The sequence below is a fragment of the Ammospiza caudacuta genome, chromosome 12 (genome assembly GCF_027887145.1).
Source record: "Ammospiza caudacuta isolate bAmmCau1 chromosome 12, bAmmCau1.pri, whole genome shotgun sequence".
In the NCBI taxonomy this organism is placed as follows: Eukaryota; Metazoa; Chordata; class Aves; order Passeriformes; family Passerellidae; genus Ammospiza; species Ammospiza caudacuta.
Genome location: NC_080604.1, coordinates 16,620,482 through 16,638,364, shown reverse-complemented (window position 1 = coordinate 16,638,364; position 17,883 = coordinate 16,620,482).

Genomic DNA, 17,883 nt, shown 5'->3' with positions numbered 1-17,883 from the left:
TTCTGAAGGGGGAAGAAAGATCAGCCTTCTCATCCTGACAAATTAGCAGCTGCCAATGCATGGCCCAGAGCGACTGCAGACAAAAGAGCAATGGAATCAGGCTCTGCTTAAGGGTCTGAGCCCACCCAAATCAGTTTTCACAGTGCTGTCATGGGCTGTGAGCTGGTGCAGAGCAGACCTGCAGTTGATGAGGCAGGATGGCTGCAGGTGAGGCATCCTCAGATGAGGAGTGTGCCCTGAGCTTCTCCCTGCTCTGTGTTAATGTTCAGCTGCTCCCCGGGCTGGTGCCCCGTGAAGATTCCTTGATTGCTGTTTGTGAAGTGCTTGGAGACCCTCACAAAAAGGAGTGTGTCATTATCAGAACTGCAGTTGTCAGAGATGAAGACAGCCTGTTAATCATTAAATCCATCCCCTGCCAAGGCAGGACCACTGTCCCTGGGAGTGAGGCCAGGCTCTGCACTGAACTGCAATGCCAGGTTGGTGTGGAGTAATCACCCAATTATCCATCAGCTGGTGCCAGGGACCCCTCTGGGCAGGAGCAGCCAGGCCATGGGTCAAGGGCTCAGCACTGTTAAACCTGACCAAGAGCCTCCTTTAACAGAGGTGGCTGGAGCAGCTGTGCCCTGGAATAATCTTCTTGCAGCAGCAAGGTGCTGGGCAGTCACAGAGTCAGCAAGCAGGACAACAAAAAACCTTGGCTGTGTTTGAGCTGTTAAAAGTGGCGCCAGCTTCCAGGGTCTGGGGTTATCCAGACTGACCACCTGGATGCAACGAGGTGATAAAATGGTAGGAAATTGGTCCAGGACAAAAACTGAAGTGAAAATCAAGATAAAGTTCTGGTAGAGATTCACTGGTTTTGTTAATTATCAGCAAGAACAATTTTGGGAACACAGTGGCCCAGACATGAGTACAGCATTAGGATTACAATGGGGACAGCTCACACGTTCAGCACAGTTGCAGTGTTTGTAAGCAAACTGAAAAGGGCCCTTGGAAGTCTGTCATCTCATAAATTTTACTATCAAAACTTGTTTTTCTAAATAGTCCTTTCCAAAAATTTTTCCATGAGGCATGAGTAGTTCTGTAAGATCTATTCAGGGCAACCACAGCTCATGTGATGTTCACATGGATCCCAGATGATTTTTAGCTTAGCAGGGCTGTCACATAAGGCATCCTGCAAAATGATGGTGATGAAAATACGTCACACACCCAGCGCTGGGCTGTGAACAAGGGGCTCCCTGCACCATGAGCTCACGTGTGTGACACAACAAGCCAGTGCGCAGATGAGAGAGAAAGCCTTCCCCACAATGCTGCTGCTCTGTAGGGTCTACAGGAGCATTTATTGCCCAGGGGATCCAGCCTGAATGACCTATCCACTCTTTACTGTTGAAGGCACAATAAAAAGTGTGCTGTCATCCTAAAAGTGACAAATGGGGCAGCTGGTTACTGAGCCAGGAAAAGCAGATGTGAGGCAGTGATTGCTGCTCAAACATAAGGGATCAGCACGGCTTTAAGGATGAAAACAAATATGAAAATAAGAAACCTCTTGGAAGCTAGACACAGCAGGTATGCTGAACTTCATGAGTCCACTCCTACCCAGGAAGGCAGGCTCTGCCCCTCGGTTGGAAGGACTTTTCCTGAGCTCTGATAATCCCATCTGCTCCCCATGGGGACCTGGACAGAGGTGCCTGGGGCACAGGGGATGGGGCTGACTCACTGCTGTGCTATGTGACATTGGCCAAGCCTCTCTCGTGCCTGGCTGGGGCTGTGCCACCCGGGCTGCAGAGCGGCGTCTGCAGCGATGGGAGCTCTACAAGACAGCCGGATGAGAGACTGCAGCTGGGGAAAGGAGGATGGAATGCCGGGGGTGAGGGAAGGACAGGCTTCCCTGCTCCGTCCGAGGGCAGGGAGAGCGCCCCGGTCACCTCGCAAGTCTGTGAACTAAGGCTGCCGATCAGCTGGGCCAGCATCAGACGATGTTAGGCTGAGCTTCATCCCTGAGCAGCGATTCTTGCCGAGCCCGCGCCTCTCCTGCATCGCGCATCACCGCGGGACACGCTCGGCTGGGGAGAGGAGAGATGGAAAAGCGACGCGGGCAGCAGCGAAAGTCTGCGGGCTGTAGCGTCTGAGCGCACTTTAGGGCAGCGCAGGCAGCCAGAGCTGACTCTTTTGTTTCCCTGTGTCACTTCTCAGTCCCGATTAGCAGCAAAATAGGGCACGCACACATCTGACAAGTGAATTCCTTGCTGGAAGGGGTTCGGTCATGCATAAGACTGTTCAAAATGAGGCCTGGCTCTCAGGTTTGGAAGCATGGAGCATGACCTGGAAGGGACAGCTGGTACGTGCACTCTTACTTATTTTCCCCTTTTGAGTTTTGCACCAGTTTTGAGTAACTTTGAAGAGTTTTGCGCAAGGACAAACAAATGGATGCCCGTCCCTTTCCCCAGCAGCCAGACCTCGCTATTAGTCTTTCCAGCTTCTAAACAATTACACGAGGACAGAACAACGTGAAAACATTATTAATGTCTCAAATTCGAGCACTCAGTCAAAAACCGGAGTGGAGAACGGAGAGTAGGAGCGTGACTTTCACTCAGCCTCATGCAAGCACTTTGATACCATTTTAATGACGAACTTGTGCAAGTTTTTCCTCAGGACTTTTACTTTGTGTCCTCTCCTGTAACAACCATCTGGAAAGCGCAAGGTAAGAAGTGATCGCAGCTAACTGTGAAAACCTTAGAAATCCTCGCGGGAAAGCACAGATCTGCCATCCCCCGTCCCATAGAGCATCTCCGGGGGCAGGGGCAGAGCACAGACGATTCCAGCCGGGGGTTCACCCTCAGCACGGCCCGGGGGGCGCGGGCACCGATCTCTCCTTAGGGGAAAGCGGTCGGTGGGCGCGGGGAGGAGCCGGGGCCGCACGTGGGCCGGGGGGGCCGCGCCGGCCGGGCCGTGCCGGGGGCGGGGAGCGGGCGGGGGCCGGGCCGTGCCGGGGCGGGCCGTGCCAGGGCGCCTGCGCCGGCGGCGCGGAGCGCGGCGGAGCGGGACGGACCGAACTGGAACAAAACAAACGGCGCTTTGTACCGCCCGAAAGGCTCCGCGCCCCGCGCAGCGCCCGCGGAGAGGGGGCGGCAACACCGCGCGCCTGCCGGATTTGCTTTTTCAGCGCTTTAAAATTATTTTTAATTTTATTTAATTTTTTTTCTTGATAAGAGGGGAGAAGGGACGGCGCGGAGGGGCGGGCGGGAGGCGGTGCGCGCCCTCCGCGGGCGCGGGGCCGTGCGGGCGGTGATGGCCTGAGCGGGCGGCGGGTCCGCGCCCCCTGCGCACCTGCCGAGCGCGCTCCGCGGGCGCGGAGGGACGCGCAGCGCCATGTCGCGGGTGGTGCAGAAGAAGAACCACTGGTCCGGCCGGGTGCGGCAGTGCGCGCTGACCCGCGGGCCCGGCGGGCAGCTGGGCTTCGCGCTGCTCGGCGGCGCGGAGCACGGCGAGTTCCCGTACGCGGGCGCGGCGGCGGGGGACGGCGAGGCGGCGCTGAGCGAGGGCGAGCTGCTGCTGGAGGTGCAGGGGGTCCGCGTGTCGGGGCTGCCGCGCTACGACGTGCTGGAAGTGATCCGGAGCTGCAAGGACCCCATCGTGGTGAAAGCCGTCCGACAAGGTGCGAGGGGAACCCGGCGGGACGGGGGGAACTCGCTCCGCGCTCCCCGCGGGGCTGCGGGGCTGGGTGGCCACGGGCGAGCGCGGTGCCGGGGCTGGAGAACATCAGCCCTTCGACAGGGGCAGCCACGCGTGTGCGCACCTCCGGCGAGGGCACCGATGATGCGCGGGCACCTCCTGGTCCGGAGCCGGCTGCAGCCGCCCCGCAGTGCGTGCCCTGCGCTAAGCGCAGCGAGCAATTGCGTGAGACTTTCCCAAAGGCACCGCGGAGCCGCCAGCGCTCCCTGCGGGGAACCCGCGCTTGTCCCGGGCAGCTCGGTGTCCGGCTGACCCTCGGAGAGGCTGAGGGAGCTTCACTGCTGGGGGAGTGGGGCAGGGATCCCCTCCTCCAGCAGCTGAGCATCCTTTGGAGCTGCTGAGTGATGAGTGGCGTCTTGTTCTGAAAGTGCAGCGTGTGTTTGCCGGCTGCCAGCGTGGGAAGAAAAAGCTTGGGCTCTCCTGCATCTTCCCTCTCTGGCTGGAAGGCTGCTCAGATTTACCTTTCTTTCCCCTGGTTTGCCCTAGGTGAGGGCACATCCATGCTGCCAGTCCTGCAGCGCACAGGTGAAGGAACAGACAGGTAGCTCTGCTGTTTGGCTGAGGAAGAGGATAGGAAGAGTCCTCCCATGCCGGATTAAAAAGATGCCACTTCACATCCGTGTACACTCCACAGTCGCTCAACAGGTTAGCTAGCAGGCCTGGCTGATGGGCTTGTGATTTCCAGGACAGGACTTGAATGTAGTGCCAAGAAGCTGTTGGTGCTGCCGCAGCCACCGAGGCTGGCTGGACGGGCAGGAGGAGCAGCACAGCAGCTGGACAGCCGGAGGTGTGAGAGGTGGAGGAGCTCCCCGAGGTCAGCTCCAAGTGCAGGAAGGAAGGGAAGTTTTCTTCGTGTTGCCCAAGAGATTCCTTAGGGGAAGATTTATTTGTCATCCAGACGTGAGCATCCTAAATGTGGGGGTTTCGCTCTGGCTTGTGGTGTGAGGGTTTTTTCCCTGTACTTGGTTCAACCCAGCTGGTAGCTCCAGAAAGCATTTCTGGCCAGCTGGCAGGACTGTCACCTGAAGTCTTGTCCCTGGGCTCGCTGATGAGCTGAGATAAAGGGCTGCAGGCACTTGTTTCATCCTTGGGAACTCCGGAGCCAGAGCAGATGCCAGCGATGGTGTGGAGAGGAGCTGAGCCCGTGCACTGCCCCAAAGCTGAGCCACCACAGCTCAGTGACTTGTTAGTCCCTTCCAGAACTCAGTAGCAGTATTCCAGCAAACACTGTCAAACTCCCCAAATACCCAGATTTTTGTTAAACAAATGCCTGTTTTCCCTGCTGCCTTCACTTTGCTGGGAAGTGGTGAGGGAAACTCAGCCTGCTGGTTTCCCTGCCCAAGTGGGAGGGGGAGAAAAGCATGAAGAAAAGTATGAGGAAATTAGGCAGAGGGGTTTTTTTTACATACTGATTGTTTTAGCAGAAGTATTAAAATGCAGCTTGTGGTGTTGCAATGTGATCGGTGTTGGTGGGTGAAGGAAGGTGTGTATAAAACCCTGCCCAACCAAACAATTTGTGATCAAACTTTTTGTTGTTTTGGAAACATGAGTTAGTGTAAATAAAACATGTCCTGGGAATAAACTGCACATGACAAGACTTGGTGGTAAATGTGTCTCAGCTCCAGGATATGGTCAAAAGAAAGGGCAGAGAGCTGAGTTTTAGCATGTGGGTTGGGTTTACCTGGAAAGTGGGAGAAAAGGGTTCAAAACTCATCTGTGAGTCAGGGCAGGCACTTAAACCTTGGACTGTTCCCATCTAGAGCTGAGAACCAAGCCCTTGGTTATTGTGGGGTTGTAGTTTCTTCTTTTTTTTTTTTTCTTTCTCCATATTTTTAAGAAATGCTTTATTAGCCAAGAATGTGGAATAGAAATAAATATTTGGTTTTTAAATCACTAAATATTTTTGTGGTCTGGAGAGCCTGTCAATGGTAGCCTGGCATCTGCACGCTGCTCTTTGCAAAGCTCTCCGTCATGTATCAGAATCAGAAGCATGGAAAAGGAGAGTATTTTAATTAAAATTCATTACTTCTGTGTTGATTAAAGATCTGATTATGGGAATGGCAACTGTCATTCAACAGGAAAAGTGCGGCACTAGAGCAGACAGCCGAGGAGTGTGCAGATAAGATTGCAAACATGCTTTTACATAGTTACCCAGATTTTTTTTTTACATAGTAACTTTGTAAAAAGTTACCCAGATTTTCCTTCTCCTCACAGTTCGTAGTTTCTAACTGATTGGCGCTGAAGTGCTGGGGCAATATTAGCCTGGAAATGTATACATTTTATTGCCTGTCTGTTTTGTATGACATTTACAAGGCTGGAAAAACAGGAAATTTACTATAAGTCAGTCATCTGCAAGCATGAGCAGGAAAATAACTGTTCTGACCTTGCACTTGGTGAAAGGGACGAGGATGGAAATGTAGGTGGGACAGGCTGTGCATGGGCTTTGTCATTCAACCAGAGTTTGGAAACTTACAGGTTTGCTTGCAATGTTTTTTTCTTCTTGCTTTTGTGAGTGGTAAGTTCGAAAAGTACATGCAAAAAGGAGGAGCCTCTATGAAATCTCTTAATGGAAATAAATTGGTATTTAATATTGGTCATATGGGATTTCTTGGTCCTTTGCTTACCTTGGGAGAAAGAGTGAAGAAGGATAAAGAAATTGAATGGAGCTTTCCCTTCCCTTTTCCCCTTTGCCCCTTTTTTTGCTATGACATTTGAGAATAAAGCTGTGCCATTGTAGTTGCCTGTCTTGGGGGAGAGAGAAGAAGAATTTTGCTGCCATGTATTTTAGTAACTTTCAGAACTGTCAAATGTGTGAAAAAACCTCAGTTAGCATGTAGTGCTTTTATGACTGACTGTTTTCCATCTTACATCTGTGCCTAAGTTCTGATGAAATTGGCAATTAACTGCTGTGGAGTTAATAAATGCATTTTTATTATTACTTGGTCAGAGAGTATGGAATTAATAGATTGAATTATAGGAGCAGTGGTCACATATTCTAGTGTAAAGCTGGCATTGCCTTCACATAGTGATTTCCCAGCTGTACTGTGAATGTTGTAGCTTCCTTGAATACATTTCACATTTGTCAAAATAGCTCACTTTGATAATTGAATTCATTGGATAGATCAGTTATAAAGCCAGGCACACCATTTCTTCTCATGGATCTTGGTTAACAGAGTCCAGTGTAAGGGGAGAGAAGTTTGTTGTGCCATCCTCCAAAACAGAAGATTTAAGACTGTATCTGTAAAAAATAGACCATGTTTTATTTGAGGCAGGGTATTTGGGTTTTCATTCTCCCTCAGTGAGAGATTTCCAGGTTTTTCTGCTCCCTGGTTCACTGACCTGTGCCAAACCACACCAAGCCAGATGCTTGGTATGGGAAACTGTCAAAGTTAATATGCTTGTAAATTAAATTGGTTTTTCAGTTCTCATTTCAACGCTTTGCTTCCCTGAAAAAGTCTCAGAATCCCAAGCTCCTAATGACCTATTGCTGTGAAACCAGGAGGTGCTGAGAGCAGTTTGTGCAATTCATAATTTTGATAGGACCTTGCAGCTGGGATGATCCCATGGTAGGGAGGAGGTTTTTTGCTTGTGGGGTTTTTTTAGCCCTGTACAGGGCAGACAGGAGCAGGCATGATCCCAAGCAGAAACAGTCGCTGTTTACCCAGTGCTATGTGCTGCATTTGTTTCTTTTCAAACATTAACTTGACCCTAAGATAAATCCTGAAATACAGTGCAGTGACTCAATGCTTCAATGTCAGGCTGGCATCTGCTGCACATGAGATGTTAAACTCAGTTACATAAATTCGTGTGAACAAAACCAGCCTCTTCCAAAAAGTTTCCATGAGCTGGTATTTGAGTATTTTCCTTTTATTTTCCTGAGAGAGCTTGTGGGATAACTTCTGTTTGTTATTTTGGCATTTTTTTGGTAAAACATTTATTAAAAAAAAAAAGAAGGAAGAGTTGATGCATCTGTAGATTGCTGCGTGTTTGGTGGTTTAGCACACACAGGGGAGCAGAGTGTCACCTTGTGAGTGGTGATGCTGAACATCCCACGCTCAGTGCCCAAGCCTGGCTCTGCAGAATCCCAGCACTGAGTGTGGAGCAGGGCTTGGGCTGATGTGCTGGGCCAGGGAAGGGAGAGGCTGTTAGAGAGTGAGCTCCTGCTGTTCCCAGTTTACCTCTGCAGCATCACACACGAGCTCCAGAAAGTGTTTTCCTCCAGTCTCTGCTAGCTCAGTGCCAGTGAATTCTCTCAGTCATTTTTCCATCTGACCCAAATTCTTTTTGGACCCAGGTGGGTTTCAAGTGGAGAGAAAGAAGTGCTGCCATCTGAAAACCTCAGAGATGTTCTTGTATTCTTGATTTATGAAGCCTGTTTTCAGCTCTGACAACTGGAGTTGTTCTGAACGAAATGTAAAATTAAAAAAGGCAGAATCTCTTCTTCTCTCACTTGGAGCATATTTTGCTACAAATCAGTAGTCTTATTTCTTTAAAGAAGTACTGCACTTAGTAGTCATGAAATGTGTATATCTTGTATTAAAATACTGCCTTGAGCAAGACCTTATCTTTACTGTGCCTGGATTTACAGTGCAGAACTTGCCAGCATTTAGAAGTTGATCCTGCTTGTGGCAGAGCAGTCATCCATCCTCTCCAGCCATGGAGCAGCACCCCAGAGATGGGCAGGAGAGCCCAGGAGCCACATCGTGCCTGTTATAAAAATTTCCAGGAGTTAATGTGATACTTCTCACGGCATGAAAGGGGGCTATGCTTCCCACAATAAAGTTAATCTTTCCACCCATTGAGATGGGACTCCTGGCTCCCTCTTTATGGCCAGTCAGATCACAGAGCAATTAAATCACAATTAGGGTCTAATTATGAGCAGTCATTCAACACCACTGCAAAATAAGATGTTAACACCATCCTGCATGTTGTTCCATGTTTTTAAGACCGAGTTACAACTCCTGCATGAGTGAATTATTGACCTGCTATCACGAAATTTAAGATTCATCTTCCATGTTAGAAATGTAAGAATTTTGGGTTTTTTTAACAGGTTTGAAAGCCAAACCAGCAGTAGCTCCTTGCATTGCTGGGTTTGGGATTGTCATTTTCTCCCGGTTCAGCTCAGGCTGTGATCATTCATGCCTCTCTTCTGGCTGTTGCTGTATCTCTTGATCTGATGCCTGAGAAACACCCTTGCTCCTTTGGCAGTGTGTGCGTGCACAGGGAAACATTTGCCCCAGGGCAGCTGCATTAAGGTGCAAAGATATTCAGAGCAGCGCTTTAGTGGCTGTGCAGAACTGATGATTTGAGCCCTCTCTCATTAGATTTCAGCCTGGCTCAGTTTGAAGTAATGTGGAAGCTGAGAAGATGCTGCTGCCTCAGGGGCTTTTTTCTATTGCATTAGCAGGGTCTGGGCTGTGGACAAGGACAGGATCCTTGGGACCTCTCCTGAGGTTTTTAAAAATAATTGGCCAAGTTTTTTATTTGCATTCCTTTGCTTAGCTCCAGACACGAGCTATGCCTATTTCAGGTGTTTGTATTTTTCTTTTTTCACACTTCCTCTGACTTTGACTGGAACTTGTAAATCAAAGCATTTGGTTTTGATCTTTGTGTGCTGCAAGTGACTTAAATTTCTTGGTGAAAAGCACAGAGCGGTGGTTCTCTAAGAGCAAGTGCCATGAATTTATAGAAGGACTATGAAGAATTTGAGGCAGAATGTTAGCTGAATGTGTAGGGATCCTTGCTGTGAGCACTCAGTGGTACTTGGAGGGCTGGTACTCAAATTCTGCATTGTCTGAGCTCCTTCCAGCTCCCTGTCCCAATTGCTGCAGCAGCAAAATGCAGCTCCTCCTGGTCCATATTTCTCCAGAGCTTTTCTCTAGCTCAGCTGTGGAAAATATTTATTTTTGCCTTTTAGAAAGCGAATATGAAGTGACCTTTTTGCACCAAGGGCACAGGGCTGGGTCACTCCCCTGTGATCCCTGGAGATCCTCTGTGACTCTTGTCACCAGGGGCATCTCCTGCAGGATGGGGACAGCAGCAGCTCCTGAGTGACAGCACTGCTGAGCCTGCAGGAGCAGAAACACCATTTTCACCACTGGCATCATTTCTCTGTCTCTCTGGACAGCTGAATGTTTGTTTGCTCAGTCTGTGGTTTGGTCTGTGCCTCAGTGTGGCTGTGCTGTGACAGGCAGGGGCTCAGAGCTGGCAGCACAGGGGACCCACAGCGTCAGATGGATGAAGGCTGGGGCTTCCTGCAAGGATCTGGTGTTGGGAAACACACATAAACCTAGGCTGTCATCCAGATTTTGTTATCTGCTGATCTGAGAGCGAGCTGTGGAAGAGGCTGCTGCTTCCAGAGCAGTTTGGCAGCTTTTGCATTGCACTGGTATGCTGGCAGATTGAGATGTTTATTTTTTCCCCCTTTAATTGTAATTTTTTACTTTTCCTTCTGAACCAAATAGGTGGGCCAGCATCTCCCTTGGCTCTGCAGGAGCAGTGTGGCTCAGGGTAAATGGGATATTTTTGTTGAGATCCACCCTTCAGTTTCCAAAGGTCACACACTCCATCCACGCTTCCTCCTGTGACATTTTAAATGGTTTCCAGAACTATTCCACTGCTACAAGCAGGAATGATGGCATTGTGATTCTGACTCTGGCATAATTTTGTGTTACTAATATTATTTTATTTTAATATTGTTTATTTTGTGTTTGTAATAGTATTTAAACCTTTTTATAGTAATTTTATTTTAGTAATATTTAATTACTAATTAAATGACTAATTTTTAGCAATATTGTTTAAACCTAATTTTTTTTGTGTTATTAATATTATTTTATTTTAATATTGTTTATTTTGTCTTTGTAATACTATTTAAACATTTTAGTAATTTTATTTTATAATTTTATAAAATTTTATAATAATATTTAATTACTAATGAAATTACTAATTTTTAGTAATATTATTTAAGCTTAATTGTTTGTTTTGTGTTAGCAGTATTTATACCTGCAGATTTTTTTTTATCTGCCCCTAGTAGACCTTGGAGAAACAAAACAGTTTTTCCTTCAGGTCCTGATGTTTTGGGTTGCATTTTACACACTTGGCTTTTGGCTAAAGACAATTCCAGCTTTTATGGTTATGAGGGTTTGTGTCGTAACTTAAAAGAAAAATAAGGTTTTAAAAATATTTATTGAATTTCATTAACTGTCCCTTCTTAGACTAAACAATAATGCTTACTACACGGTGTGAAAATAATGCAAAGTGCCCTGTCTTCATAATGGAACAGGAAATCAAAACAAACAAAGCCTTTGGGATGACTTGCAAAGTGGAACAGATGCCCTTACAATTGCAAGGCATTTGAATAAGGAATCGGTTTTGCATGGTTTGCTAATCCCTCAGTAAAGAGTTCATTGTCTTGGATTACACATCTGTAATTTTGGAGCCCTCAAGTCAGTGTCTCAGTACAATTAGAGTGGGAAGAGACTGACTTCTTTCTTCATATCCTTAATCTCTGGCTTGTTTTTTAAGAGGAAAACCTCAACTCTGGCTTTTTCATTTAGTTATTAACAAAAAGCCTTTGAAAAAGAAGCTGCCTAAAATCCAGCCACTCCCTCATCACAAACAAAGTTGGGCAGATATTGTGTGCTTTAAAAAACCCCAACTTTGATGTTCAACCTGTCTTATTCCAGTGGTACAGATCCTGCACCGAGTGGGTGTCAGGCCAAGCTGATGACAGACTCAGATGTCTCAGAGGCTTTTGGATGAATAAGAAGGTTCCCAAACAGGCTGAACTGGACAGGTGGGGACCTGGGCTGGAGAATAACTGCAAAATGGCTTTTCTTCAAAATAGCAGGAACATGCCCATCCTCCTCCTTTCCCAAAGGCTCAGCCACAGCTCCCAATTAGCAATTTAAAGGCAGGGGTACAGGTGGAGGTTCCTGAGCCTTGGAGCAATTCCCTGCAGCCCTGTGGGAAGCCAGGGGTGGCTGGAGCAGAGGTGGAGAGAGCAGCAGGAGATACACAAATGATACCAAAAGCTTTGGGTTTGGGAAGAGTTCCCTGTTCTCCAGTGGAGTTGTTCATGCTGAGGCTGTCTCTAAAAACAACATCCTGAGTGTTTTCTGCAGGACCAGCTGGTGACAGTCCCACAGCAGCCCGTCATCTGTTCTGACCCTTACAGGAGAGCTGGAGAAGGACTTTTTACAAAGGTGGGCAGTGATAAGATAAGGGGGGATGACTTCAATGCCCCTGGAGAAGGGCAGGGTTAGGTAAGACACAAAGAAGAAATTCTTTGCTGAGTGGGTGAGGGTGGGCAGGCCCTGGCACAGGTGCCCAGAGAAGTGTGGCTGCCCCTGGATCCCTGGCAGTGCCCAAGGCCAGGTTGGATGGGGTCTGGAGCAGCCTGGGACAGTGGGAGGTGTCCTTGCCATGAATGATCTTTAAGGTCCCTTCCAACTGAAACCATTCTGTGACTCTGTGGTGCAGCTTTGCTGTTGAATATTCTGTTAGGATGTGGTGCCTACAGTATCTCCAGCTGCCCCAGGACAGTGTGTGGCTCCCCTGTGTGGCACAGGGACAGTGGGGGACGTGTGGCAGAGCACAGCCCTGGGGGAGCTGGAGGACAAGAAATCTGCAGCTTGGCGGAATTTGGGGACACTGCTGTCTCCAAGCTGAGTCTCCTCTTTGCAGTGCTGCTGCCTGGGGGACAGCACTGAAGACAGGACACCTGATGGGGCTTTGGCAGCCACTGGTCCAGCCCAGGCTTTGTTCTCTCCCTGTCCTGTGGGCAGGAGAGGGGTTGGTCTGGTGCAAAACAAAGAATCATGTTCTTCTATTTTCCCTGGAATGCATTTTTCTTTAAACAATGAAGTGGCTAATATAGAATATCTTCTCCATGTGCTCTGGTGGTGGGTTAGAGGGGCAGCAATAGCCTGACTGCATGAGCAAGCCCAGAGGTTCTGCTGGCTGCTCAGCAGGGACTCTGAGGATCACAGAATCTGCTGTTTCTCTATAAAATCAGTGAGTTGTTTACTTAGTGGGAGGGGATGGCTTGCTTTGTTGCTGTTAGATTGTCTTTGCTGGTACCCCAGCAAATGCTGTGTGTTTGTTTGATGTGCAAATAGCAAACTTGCTTAGCAATGGTATACGGTGTTTTGTTAACTTGTGTGTAGCCTGTGTGCACTGTGGGGTCCTCCCTGTCACCTACTGCCTGCTTTTATTAATCAAACTGGTTCCAAGTGGAGATCTGAGCTGACAAATGCTTTTATTCATGTCCTGTAGCTTTCCTTCTATTTTTTTTTTTTTTTTTTAATCAAGAGATATGGGCATGCTGAGATTGTTCCCTCAGTCTCATGTGGAGCTATTTTTGTCTGGACTAAGCTCCAGTCTGTAAATCCCTCCTGGTGCAGGAAGCTTTGTTTGCTCCAGGTGGAGTGAGGCAATTAAACCCCCACTGTCTGTCTCTGGCTGTCTGTGGGAGGTGTGGAGCTGCTCTGGGCAAAATCCAGATGGGCACTGAGGATATCAGGGCTGTGCTGGTCCAAGGGTTGGCTGCTCAGTGAGGTTACATGGAGGGGAAAATTTTATATCCACACACAGCCTGTGCGAGAGGAGGAGCTTCTGAAAATATTGTGTCACCCATAAAAATAGTTTGAATTCTTGGGTGAGACTCTGAGAATATGTGATGGTGTGTATTTATGAATATATGTGTGTATATATATATATATATATATATATATATATATATATATATGTAACTTTTTCACTTTAGCATCCCTGTTGTCAACTGCTGCTTCAGTGAAAAGTTCCACAATGTCCTTTTCTTCACTCCTAATTTTTCCTTTATAATGGAAACTAATCCCATGATTTCAGCAGCTCAGGCTGCTGAACAGCCAGTGCCATGGGTTTCACCACGAGTGCTAAAATTCATTGTTGGCACAGCTATGTGGAAGGTAAAAAGGAAGAGCATGAAACCACCTCCATTCTGGCTGAGAACAGTTCCCATGCCCATTATTTCATCACGAGATGCAGGAGCAGCCTCTGCTCCTGTAGAAACACTGAAAATCATTATTATGGTGATGCTGTGGTGAAACTGTTTTGGTGATACCTCTCCTGTAAATCATCTGCAGGAACATGTTGGTTTTGAGAGATGGTTTTGAGAGGTGGCTTGCTCATGAGACCTCAGTGGCTTACAGATTAGGTGATGCAGCTGCTGAAGAAGATCCAGATTCCTTTTCCTGGCCAGCTGCTACCCAGACCTTGGTCTGGCCCCTGTGAGTCACTGCAGGCGTGCAGGAGGGAATTCCAGAGTACAGCTGTAAACTGCACCTCGGAAAGGTGCCCAGTTTCAGTGTGCACAGAGGCCCCTGGCACGCTCAAGGCCATACAATGGCATTTAGCTCCCTCATTCCAGGGGCAGGGGGCAGTTACACTTTAACACGGGGTCATTCCTTTGTGAGGGTGGGAAATGTGGTGAATACCTGCATGCAGGGTGTCAGTCTGTCAGGAATGATGAGTTTGGGGCTCTCTTGGGCCAGGCAGGGCATGGACCTGAGAGTTGTCCTTGCCTGGGTGTTTACAGGAGAAAAATGAGGGTTATGGAGAGCTCAGTGACGAGTGGAGCACAAAGGCTGTGTCTCAGTTGGGATGTTTGTGACAAGGACGTGGACCCACAAATCTTGGCTCCCTCTTGGCTATGCTGTGGGGCTCTGCTGCTTCCCAGATCCTCATTAAAACAGGGGAAAAGGGTGAATTGCCTAAGCTGGAACAGCTCCCTTGTTGTATTTCCAGGTTGTCCTGCTCAGGTGGAGCTTTGCCACAACAGTGTTTCCATAAAATGCCCTATAGTTTGTTGGTTTTAATTTTTTAAAATTTGTGCTTATAAAACCTGTAAAAGGCTGAAATTTTTATCTGCAAAAGAGATGGATTAGGGACTTTTCCAAGGCTACTTTTCCACTTATTTTTGTTTTCTGTTGCCAATTTTCCAGTTGTATTAGCTGATGCTAGAAATACCCACGTATCAGTTTTTCCAGGAGCTAAACACAAAGAGGGTTTTTTTACACAGTTCGGAGCTGGGACAGGATATCTTGGTCATATTGCAGGCTGGCAAATTGGGATGTGCTGAAGTTGTTGCACATGAGAAAAGCCCCAGTAAAAATGAGAGTGCTTAAATTTAAGCATGTGCTAACGTAACACATTGCAGAGGGCCTTTTGTATCTTGTCTGTAAAAGATGCTGTAATCAGCACTGAGGCTTGCCTAAACCAGTGTGGAAATTGCTGTTTGCCTAAAAAGCCGGGCAAGTTGTCACAATCCCAACATTAAAAGGCTGCAGAGGATTAACCAAAACCTATTTCCAATTGATTTAGTGCAGCTGATGTGCAGCTCAGCTGTGTCCTGCCAGGACAGTGGCGCTTTGAGCCGCCCTGAGCCCCCAGAACAAGCGGGTGAGCTGGCACTGCATCCTGCTGTGGTGGCTCTGCCTGCTGTTCCCCTGGGGATGCTGAGGAAACAAGGGAGCCCTGGCTCACAGCTCTCAGGTTTTGTGCTGCTGGAATGGCTCCCAAGGTATTAAAAATTTTTTTAAAAGTATTTTTTTCCCAGCCCCACGCTCGAAGAAGACGTTGGGATTCCTCAGGTCTGGTTTTCAAGGTTATTTATTTGCTCTTATCTAATACATTCTTTCTCTGACCTGCTGAGATCTGTCCAGCAGGTTGGGTTGAGGCACAGCGACAGCCCTTGGGATGGTGTTACCTTTTTATACTAAGAACTACGTATACTTTATGTACAATAATTTTCCAATACCTATCACCTAACTTAGACAGTCTGTCTCTACCCTAAACCTATCCAAAAGTGCCACCATCCCAGCAGAAGATGAAGGACAAGAAGAAGAAGGAGAAGGCAGGACATGCCCAGATTCCTCCATCTTGCCTCTTGAACCCCCATTCTAAATCCCCAAAATTCTACTTTTCCACCCTGTGATGAATTCACCATCAATCTACTCAAACCCTTGAGGCTTGTAACTCTTGCCACAAAGTTGGTAATTGTTTCCATGGGTTAAAATCGAAGGCACAGGTGTCTTTGACTCTGTGCCAGGGGTCTCAAGTCCTCCAGGGCAGCCAGAGGGGTGTCCTGGGTTCTGACACCCAGGCTAGCTCCTCACAGTTGACTTTTATTTGCTGTATTCTCCTCACAGTTTGCTTTTATTTGCTGTGTTCTCCTCACACTTTGCTTTTATTTGCTGTATTCTCCTCACACTTTGCTTTTATTTGCTGTGTTCTCCTCACAGGTTGCTTTTATTCTCTGTCCTTCTCCCCCTGGGCAGTGGCTGCTGTGGCTGCCCGGATGGGATCTCACCCCTGGCAGGGAGCACCAGGATTTTTCCATGGTGCACTTGGGTTGGCAGGGAAGGTTCCATCAGCTGCCTGGTTGTTGGAGCCTGGCTCAGGATGTGCTGGATACAATAATTCCTTGGTGGATTTCTGACAAAAGAGCGTTTCTGCTGCCTGCAGCACCTCCTGCCCTCCAGGCCCTGGGTGTGTGCTCAGCAGGAAGGTTCAAAACTTTCCTTCAAAAAGCTAGGGACTTTTTTAACAGGCTTAATTAAAGCTGGTGTTCCTCTTTTCCTGTATAAGTTACAGGTGGAGGTAGGTTTTACAAATAATAGGTGACTTTTGATGCTGTTCTGCTCTGGCTGCTCCATTTTTGTAAACCTCAAGCATCTTCCAGCAACCTGTGGGCTTTGCCAAGCAGAGCCTGCTCCTCCCTGAGCTCTGGCTGAGGAAAGGCTTCCCATTACCAACTGATAAACAAAACTTCCTCAAGGCCTCCAGAGGACAGAGCTTTCAGGTACTGGGACACAGCAGCAGCACTGCTGAATGCTGAGAGCTGTGTGAACAGTGGCAGGAACAGCAGTGAATATTTATTGTGTGCTTATTTCTCCGCAGAGTCCCTGATGTAGAAGAGATTTCAGCATTATGGTCCATTTTAGTGGATCACGTTCAGAGGGCTTTTTGCCATAAAAACATTGTTTTTAGCTCAGGTGTAGCTAAAAGGTGCTCTCAGCCTCAGTTCTCCTTCAGCTGGTGTTGCACATTGATGCCTTGTTGTACCCAGGTGAGCTTTAATTTGTAACATTTACAGGAAATGTGGCTGAAGCTTCCCCCTCTTGGAGGCAAAGATGCAATATTTGCATTTCTTAGCACTTGGTCACATCGCTGCCTTGGAATCAAGTTTAAAAAAATGACAGAATGGTAAATGCATTGTTTTCTCCTTCTCTCCACTCTGCATTTCCTTTGCACTGGTCAAATCAAACAGCAGTGACATTTCAAAGTCTTCCTGGATGGCAGAATTAGAAATTCTCCTTTTCTGAGGAGTCTGTGGGAGGAGGTTTGAACATTGCATGCGGCCGTTCCGGTAGGAAGTTGTTTGACTTGTCGAAATCTCTCTTTTACTGCACAACCTCAATTGGAGATGACAAATTGCTTAAAGCAGTTTCCATGTTAGACTTTAAAAAATTCAGTTTCTTTCCACCCAGAACACGTGGAAAGCATTTGTGCACTTGCCTGTGTCTCTGTCCTAAGGCTCACACTCTGGCTTTGGACTTCATGTAATTTTCACATGCAGCTGCTCGGGTTTGTTCTCCTCAGCTTTCTATGGAATGGGATTTTCTCCTGCCTCAGCTGAGCTGTGAAAACTCAAATATCTGCCTGGTTCAGACTTTGGGGACCATGGAATGAGCAGAGGAGAGACACTCCAAAGTCTGTGCTCTTTAGAAGTGATGTTCAGAGCATTATAAAACCCATAATTTAAGCAGGAGAGTCTGGATCCACAGCCAAGTTGCTGTAATGTCCTTTAAAGAGCGTTGAGCGGTGTTAATGCTTCACAAAATGACAAAGCATCTTTTGCTAAACATCCTCAACTCCTTCTCTGTAGCTGTCACTGTGGCAAAGGACATTTGTGGCAGGTGCCAGATACTGAGCCAGGCAGTTGGCTGGAACTGCTGTAAAAATAAAAATTGCTCAGTTGAAAAGGATTTTTCTCTCTTTTTTTTTTTTTTTTTTTTTTTTTTAAGAAATATTTCAAGTTGTCATTGTGCTCAGGTGTCCCTGCAGAGAGCAGCACTCTGTGTAGTGTGCATCCCATGAGGATGCATTGCCAGG